This window comes from Lactuca saligna, chromosome 4, assembly GCF_052625555.1.
Source record: "Lactuca saligna cultivar CGN05327 chromosome 4, ASM5262555v1, whole genome shotgun sequence".
Taxonomy (NCBI): Eukaryota; Viridiplantae; Streptophyta; class Magnoliopsida; order Asterales; family Asteraceae; genus Lactuca; species Lactuca saligna.
Window position 1 is genome coordinate 100,220,439 of NC_136420.1, and position 8,260 is coordinate 100,228,698.

Below are 8,260 nucleotides of genomic sequence, written 5' to 3' on the forward strand. Positions count from 1 at the left end.
TGGAACAAGAAGGAGCTTATAGATCCAACATCTAATCGGTTGTAGCAACCATTTGAAGGTAAAATTTGTTACCTTGATCATTCTCTTGCTATATCTCTCCATTCAAGAGTTTAGGGTTCCTTTTAGCCCACTTTGCACCCATTTTTGGAAGTTGGTCATGAGTTGAAGTAGTAACTTAAGATCTGGACTCCTCTAGGCCCCCATAGTTATAAAGTTATTAACTTTATCAAGCTTTGGCCCTTCTCCATACCATAAACTTTTTATCAAGCTTGGTTTTATCATTTTAGCCTCTTGAAGCCTTGATTGCACGTAAAGTTGGAAACTTTACGTGGTAACCACACCCTATGAGGCTATATCTACAATTTGGAGCCTTGGTTTCTCTTAAAAGTGTATGAATAAAAAAAGGGTTGAAGGAACTCGACGAGTTGCATAGCCAACTTGACGAGTTGGGCAAGGTTTACCTGCCTTCTAGATTCTGAGTGAACTCGGTGAGTGGGTGAGATGACTCGGCGATTTGATTAGGGTTTTCTCGGTCTCCTGGACATTAAAGAACTCGACGAGTTACTTAGGAAACTCGGAGAGTTTCCTCGAGTTTTCGGTTTCTGAGTTCTATAGGAACTCAACGAGTCAGTAGATGAACTCGACGAGTTAGGTCAACAAGGACTGTCGACCTTGACCATTGACCATTGACTTTGACCATGGTTGACCAAGTTAACTTCTGAGGGTATATTGGTAATTTTGGATTTTAATGGAATTAGCTATATGATGATTACAGGCAATTGAGTTTGGAGCTATGTGTTGAGATTCTACCTTATCTGTTCAGCACTACTTGTGAAGTGAGTCTCCTCACCATACCAATGGGTTGAATGCACCAAGGCCAGCCCATTCAGTTAGTTGTATTGATTATTGTGGAATCATTATTGATATGCCTAGTATACATGTGATAGGTGGTATGATAGTTGTTTATGTGGTGTGCTAGTTCTCTTTGTGATACTTGCATGGAAGACCTCGGGGGGGAGCCCATGGCAATTGGATATCAAACCATGTGGGGGAGCCTATGGCATTCCAGATAAAGACCATGGGGGCCTAAGGCACTTGGTTGTCAGACCATATAGGGGAGCCCATGGCCTTCCAACTAAGATCATCGAGGGAGCCCATGGCATGTAGGTATGAAACACTGTGGGGAGCCCTCGACATCCTGGAGTAAGACCTTAGGGAGAGTCCACGACATCCCTATATGTTTGTATGCATGGATTGTGGGATTATTATGGATTATATGATTATGTGGATTATGTGGAGTATGCTATGGGGATCTCACTAAGCATTAACTTACAGTTTGTTGGTTGTTTCAGGTACTTCAGGATCTAAGGGCAAAGGCACGGCTTGATGGCGCATAATGCACCCTCCAACATTTTGTTGGGACACTCTGATGTTTGTGGATAATTTATATTATAGATTTTTGAAAAATAAATGTGGTTGAAATATTATGTCTTGATAATGATTTTTGTTAATTAAAAATGAAAATTTTATTAGAAAATTTGGGTTGTTACGCCTAAATCTAATGGCATGAATGGATTGATCTAATTTTTCCTTTCGCCAATCCATAGAATCTAGGTTAGTTATGATTGCATCCAAATTCTCATTCCATCCAACATCTTTTCCTCTAGTAACATCGTCTTGTAGGTTATGGGTCTCACGTTAGTGCTTTGCAAATTCTTCAATGAAATCCTTTTTAGTTGTCAAATCCTTCTTCATCATTGTCCCTTATGAGTCAAGAAGTTGTCTAGTAATTACATTGACTCCATAGATAATAGAAACTTCTTGTTGAATATTAAGGTCATGTTGAGGAAAACTTCTAAGCAAAACCTTGTATCTCTCCCATGCTTCATAAAATGATTCTCCAACCTCTTGTTGAAAGTTAGCACTCTTATGTTTAAGCTTTGAAATCTTCGAAGGTGGAGTAAATTTCTCAATAAAAGCATCACGAAGGTGTGCCCATGTAGTAATGGATCTGGGTGCAAGAGACTTCAACAAACCCTTGGCTTCACCAGTAAAAGTCACTGGAAGCAACCTTAGTAACACAGATTCTCTTGGCACATTAGGAACATGAAAGTAGTTGGCAATGTCTCTAACCTCATCAATGTGCTTGAAAGGATCTTCGTACTCCTTCTTGGAAAAATGTATGTCCTTCAGCATGGATAGAATGTGCCATTTGAGCTCGAAAATTCTCTTGGGTGGAATTAGACCTGGCCTATGTTCTTCACGTATCCTCTTCTTGTAATCACCCATCGTCTTTCTCGTAATGTCTGCCATCTCTTCAAACTCAATCTTTATCTCTTCCTCATCTGAACTTCCTTCGATAGAGAATTTTGGCTCGTATCCAAATCCTATTTTATATGGCATCCTCTTGAAGCTTTCAAATCTTTTGTCCGATTGAAAAGTTCTTGTTAACTTGTTGACTTCCTTGTCCTTCTTCTTTTTGTGAAAAGTGGATTATGGGTCTTGTAGTGGAGGAACAATAGGAGTTTTAGATTCTCAGGTCATAAATCACTAAAACAAAACAAAAACACATAAAAAGAATTAAAATCACTAAACTAATGAATTAACTGAAGTGAGACCATGACATGGTGAAGATAACCACGACGTGGTTGCATCTTAAGAGAAAAACTAAAATTAAACAAATTCAACCAAAGTAACTATTTGTGGTTTTTACCCCACAAAAAGGATAGAATAACTAAAAGCAATTAATAATAAATCAAATAAGTCATTCTCCAGTAACAGCGTTAAAAACTTTGATGTGCACAAAAGTACCTACTTAGTTTTAAATTTATAACTTAATAAACTCTTACTAACTATGCACCTATAGGCAATGTACCTAGTCAACTAATAGTATAGCTCAGGTAAGTCGGGTGTCGATCACAGGGAAGATAATATATTTAGATAAACTAACCACTTCTAATTAGACTAAGAAACAACTATGATTTGGGGGTTCTTATTGATTTTTCAAGATCAGAATAACTATATCACCTAACTAGTAAGCAAGAAGCGAAAGCAAAGTAACTCAATAAATTAAAAGAATACTTCTGCTTAGATCTGATTTTGCCTTCTCCTATGGTTGATTTCTAATTATCTAGGTATTATGATCAAATATCTAGGCGTACCAATTTATGAATGACAAAGCAATAATCATGCACAAATTAAACACCAAATTGATAATAGCACAATTGGACTATGAATCATTGTAGTTACTCTCCTATGCGCAAGTTAAGCAACCAAACAGTAATTAAGACTAATTATGCTCTCTAAACATAGTTAAAGTTACTAGATTTAATTACTTAAACTAAGATGTGATTAATCATAGCTCTACCTATTTAATGATCACAAAAATTAGGAGATAGATTCATGCAATTAATATGATCACTTAACACATTAAATCTCATTTATGAGCAATATAAACTATAACTAAAACATGCTAGGGTTTATATCTATCAAACACAAAACATAAGTAAAAGGTATTTAGCCTCTCATTATAGCAGAAAAACACATTAAATGTAAGTAAAATAAGCTAGACATAAGTTTAATAACCAAACCAACTAGATCAATGTTGAACTCTTCTAAATCTTCTTTAATCATTCAGCTTCACTTAAATTTCTATCTTCTTCTCGGTTTCTAAGAGTTATTAGTCGCAATTAACCACAAAAATCCAAATGCAACACTTTGATTTCGACCTAATCTCCAAGTTTTTATAATTGTAGAAATCTGACCACCATGTCACGATTAACCGCCAACATGATGTGGTCTTCAAGTAAATCCCGTGTCTACCAAGTCAGCATAATGATTGCCAATATTCCATTCGCGACATCGTGGTCAAGTAACCACAATGTGGTCTTCATTCATCTTCTTTTTTTTTCTCCCGTTTCCTGCTTCCAGCGCCTCGTATGCTCTTTTTTTTTTGTCCTGAGCAAGTCTTCGCCACTACAAAACATATTTTAGACATAAAAAGTATATGTTGTTCTGTATTAATCATAATTATAGCTAAACGTATTAGAAATATGCATTAAATATGTAGTTAATTATGCACATATCAATTGTAAAAGCGATCTTTTAACAGTTGGTCTTGAACATGGAATAACTGCACGAATTAAACTCTTGTCCTTAAAGGTTTTTACTTCTCTTCTACAGGTTGTAAGCAACAAAGTAAACCCCTAAGATTTGATGCAGATTTACTGAGTTTCCAACAACAATGTAAAAACGATAAACTCAAATAGAATATTCAAAAAGCTGGAATAAATCACCAACAGAAGGAGAGAGCTTCAAATTTTGTGTGTGTAATATTGTTCCTAGGGAAATGTATTTATAGGTATGAAAACCCTGGAAGGTAAAAAAGGGCCCTCATAGGCCGGCCCATAGAAACCCTAGGGCGACAACTTTCTTTCCAAGCAAGCCGTTTTTTGAGACTTCTAGAACATTGTATCACCTTATCCATGAAGTCAACTGTTTGATCGGATTCATCAAACAAACTTGACTCAAACTTATCAAAAATAAAAGCTCCTCATGCTTTCCAAGCAAGCCGTTTTCTGAGCCTTCTAGAACATTTTGTCACCTTATCCAAGAAGTCAGCCGTTTGACCGGATTGGTCAAACCGACTTGACCTGAACTTGTCAAAAACAAAATCTCATCAGCTCCCAGCAACTGACGCATTGTGCAAAGTGTTGGGCGCACCTAAACTATGCCATTTCGCACACTCGCGGTGTCGGTTAGTGTTAGGCTAAGCTAGGAGCGTGTGTGTGGGCTTCACCCATTCCTTTGATCCACTAAATCCTTTAAAGGCCTATCAAGGGAGAAACCTTATAAACCCACTAAATGTTTCTTCCCCACCAATGTGGGATAGAGGAAACTTTCCAACTTGCAATATTTCCTCTATAATTTCCAATAATCCCCCACGAAGTTGGAAAGTTTCCTTAAACTCTAACATATGATGTCAGTTGGGTGTCACTTGCCAACTTGCAATCTTTCATCTATAATTTCCAGCAATCCCCCACCAAGTTGGAAAGTTTCCTTTCACTCTAACATATGATGTCACTTGGGTGTCACGAAGATTAAACCCTAGTTTAATGCGAACAAACAAGAAGATACCAATTCAATGTTATCCTTATAGGTTTAAACCATGAAATTTGTGACCTCTCCAGTTTACCGCCACACATCACATGCCATCTTTGCGTTCTCCCTAAGTTCTAATATGGCCATGCGTTATAAATCCTTTGAATGACCCTTTATATTATAAACCACTAATCCTCATTTGAGGCGGCACCACCTCTAGATCATATAGGCAAAGTTTTACAGCATCTTCATTTCTTAGATGTCTCCAAAGCTTTTTTAAGAGTCATAACTCAACCTCATTCTCGGCAATGGTGTACTATCCTACCTTACATGGATCAATCATTAATGATACTACCTTATATCATTAGTGTTACCCTTTAAACTTGAGAATTAGGAGCACTAATTCCAATTTGAGTTTCCATCACTAAGAAAATTGTGATTTTAGACCCATGACTCTCATGGTAGATGTAACCAAATCTCTTGTCAGAGGTTTGGTAAATGGATCCGCCAAGTTCCTACTTGTCTTGACATAGACAACTTTGATGGTACTATCAACTAGTTGTCTCACAAGACCGTGTCTCATACCTACATCTCTCAAATTCCCATTATATACCGCATTATATACTTTAGAAAGTGTGGCCTCAATTTCACAGTACATAGGTATAGATGGCATTAGAATATCCCAAATACGGATATCCATGAGTAGATCTCGAATCCACTCTGCCTCTTTGCCAGCTATTGCTAAGGCAATTAGCTCTACTTCCATCATTAAATGAGCTATGCATGTCTGTTTCTTGCTCACCCAATAAATAGCACCACCAACTAGAGTATAAATCCAACCACTTGTGAATTTTGAATCGCTAGTGTGATTTATCCAGCTACCGTCAGAATAACCTTCTAGTATTATGTTAGATGACGAATACGTCAACTCAAAATGTAACACCCCGATTTTCAGGTATAGCTTAAATAAGAGTTATTGGGTTTAGCGCTACTCGACGAGTTGGTTGACCTACTCGTCGAGTAGCAGCGCGGTCGGATCGCGTTTTAAGTGACCTACTCGACGAGTCCATGTTGGGACTCGGCGAGTAGGAGCTGGCAGTGGAAACCCTAAATCCTGGGGTTTGCATCTCTATTTAAAGGAGCCTTAGCCTCCTTTGGCCTCTTTAAAGTCTTTGAGAGCCCCCTTAAAACCCTAATTCGTGTGTGTGCCTTGGTGTGGTGTTGAAGCTTGGAAAAGAGGATCTTGGAGGAAGAAAGCTAAGAGTGCAAAGGAAATTAAAGCAAGGAATGATTTACCTTAGCTAGCATCCTTTGGAGGTATCAAAGTGCCATTTTTACTTCCCTTTTTCCCTTTTGTTGAGTTTCTAAGGATTTTATGGATTTTCAAGTTGGTATGATGAGTTATGGGCTAGATCTGAAGTTGTAACTTCAGATTTGGACCCTCCTTGGATTCTAGAAGCATAAAGTCACAGTTTTGGTTGTGATTGAGGTCCCTCTTGGGCATGAAGTTCCATTAAGACCTTAGAATAGACATTTGGAGCCTTTAAGGCCATGCATGCACGTAAAGTTTGCAACTTTACATGATAAGCATGCCCTAGAAGCTTGGATCTGTGACTTGGAGCCGTTGCATGGCTCAAAACAAGTCTGTATGGAAAGAGGACTGAATGGACTAGGTGAGTCGCAAGGTTGACTCGGCGAGTCACATGAATATGGTCGAGAACTCGACGAGTTGGATGAACAACTCGGCGAGTCCGATGAAGATCGTCATAAGACTCGATGAGTTGAAGAACAACTCGGCGAGTCGGATGAGTTTTCTCTTGGATATGTATGAGTGTGTATCCATCGAGTTGCAAGGAGGGAACTCAACAGGTGGCCTTAAAGTTTGATCGAGAATCGAAGGAACTCGACGAGTCACTCCAATGACTCGGCGAGTTGGAATGTACTACAGAGAACTCGGCGAGTACCCAAGGGTACTCGACGAGTTAAGGTCAACATGGATTGTTGACCTTGACTGAGGACTTTGACTTTGAACATGGGTTAACTAGTGGGTTATGAAGCACCTTATAAGGTTAAGGACTTATGAGTATATTGTACTATGATCTTAGGTGGTGGAGCCAGTTTCGGGTGATCCGAGGGTTCGAGTGTATCTTCCGAGTCAACATTTGCAAGGTGAGTTATCCTAACTATATCGATAGGGTCTACGATACCAAGGTCGGCCTTTAAGTTATTATTGTTATGGTATGCTACATGTGGTTATGATCTGTTAGATCGGAATCGGGGTAGATAGTATGTTATGCTCTTATGATCCATAGGGATTGGTATGTTAGTGACCTGCTACGTCGGTACTCTAGTTACAGGAGATTGCTATTTTGATGATCAGTGAGACAAATATGTTTGATGTTTGTATATGCCAGCATATGATAGTATGCGCACATGGTTATTTGCTTGTGATTGGGTTGAGACGGTCATGCTTTGTGCTAAAGGCCAATATACTCTATGAGCGGTCCGGGGAGACTGTAGGCCCACATGGCGGACCAGTCATGTTGAAGGCTCGGGATAGATTCAGACAGACTGTAGGCCCGATAGGGCGGTCCAGTTAGGCCGATGGCCCAGTCTGCATGTTGATTGATTGATTGATCATTGCTGTTATGGTATTGCCAGTGTGGTATTGGTATTTTGGGGGTAGCTCACTAAGCCCTCGGGCTTACAGTTTTCAGTTTATTGTTTCAAGTACTTCAGGAGATCGTGGAAAGGCGAAGGTGTGATCGTATCGCTCCTCATCCTTATGTTATGATTTTTGGGACACTCTGATGGAAAATGATTTGAAAACATTTTATAAACAATGCTATGTGGTTTTTATCTATGATTGAAAAAGTTTAAATTTAGCGTAAAATTTATGGTTGTTACATAAAAGCTCTTGTCCTTTTCAGGTATCCTAGTACTCTACCCACTACCTTTCGGTGCTCTGTCCCTTGATTGACAGTATATTGCCTCATTTTACTTACGATGAATGGGATGTTGTACTCTACCCATTGCCCTTGGGCTCAGATGTACTTGAAACAAATCCACAAACAGTAAGCTGAAAGCTTAGTGAGTTTTCCATAGCATACCCACACACAACCACATACAACATGTCATACTAGCTAAAACAGCTATACAT

General features: G+C 38.8%; 1 non-coding gene across 1 annotated transcript; it reads left to right on the forward strand.

The window, feature by feature from the left end:
- The first annotated feature begins 1,834 nt into the window (after nt 1-1,834).
- On the forward strand, nt 1,835-1,941 carry LOC145044419 (small nucleolar RNA R71). The gene has a single exon (XR_013681372.1). It is a non-coding gene; the product is annotated as a small nucleolar RNA R71 (small nucleolar RNA).
- Nucleotides 1,942-8,260: the final 6,319 nt, after the last annotated feature.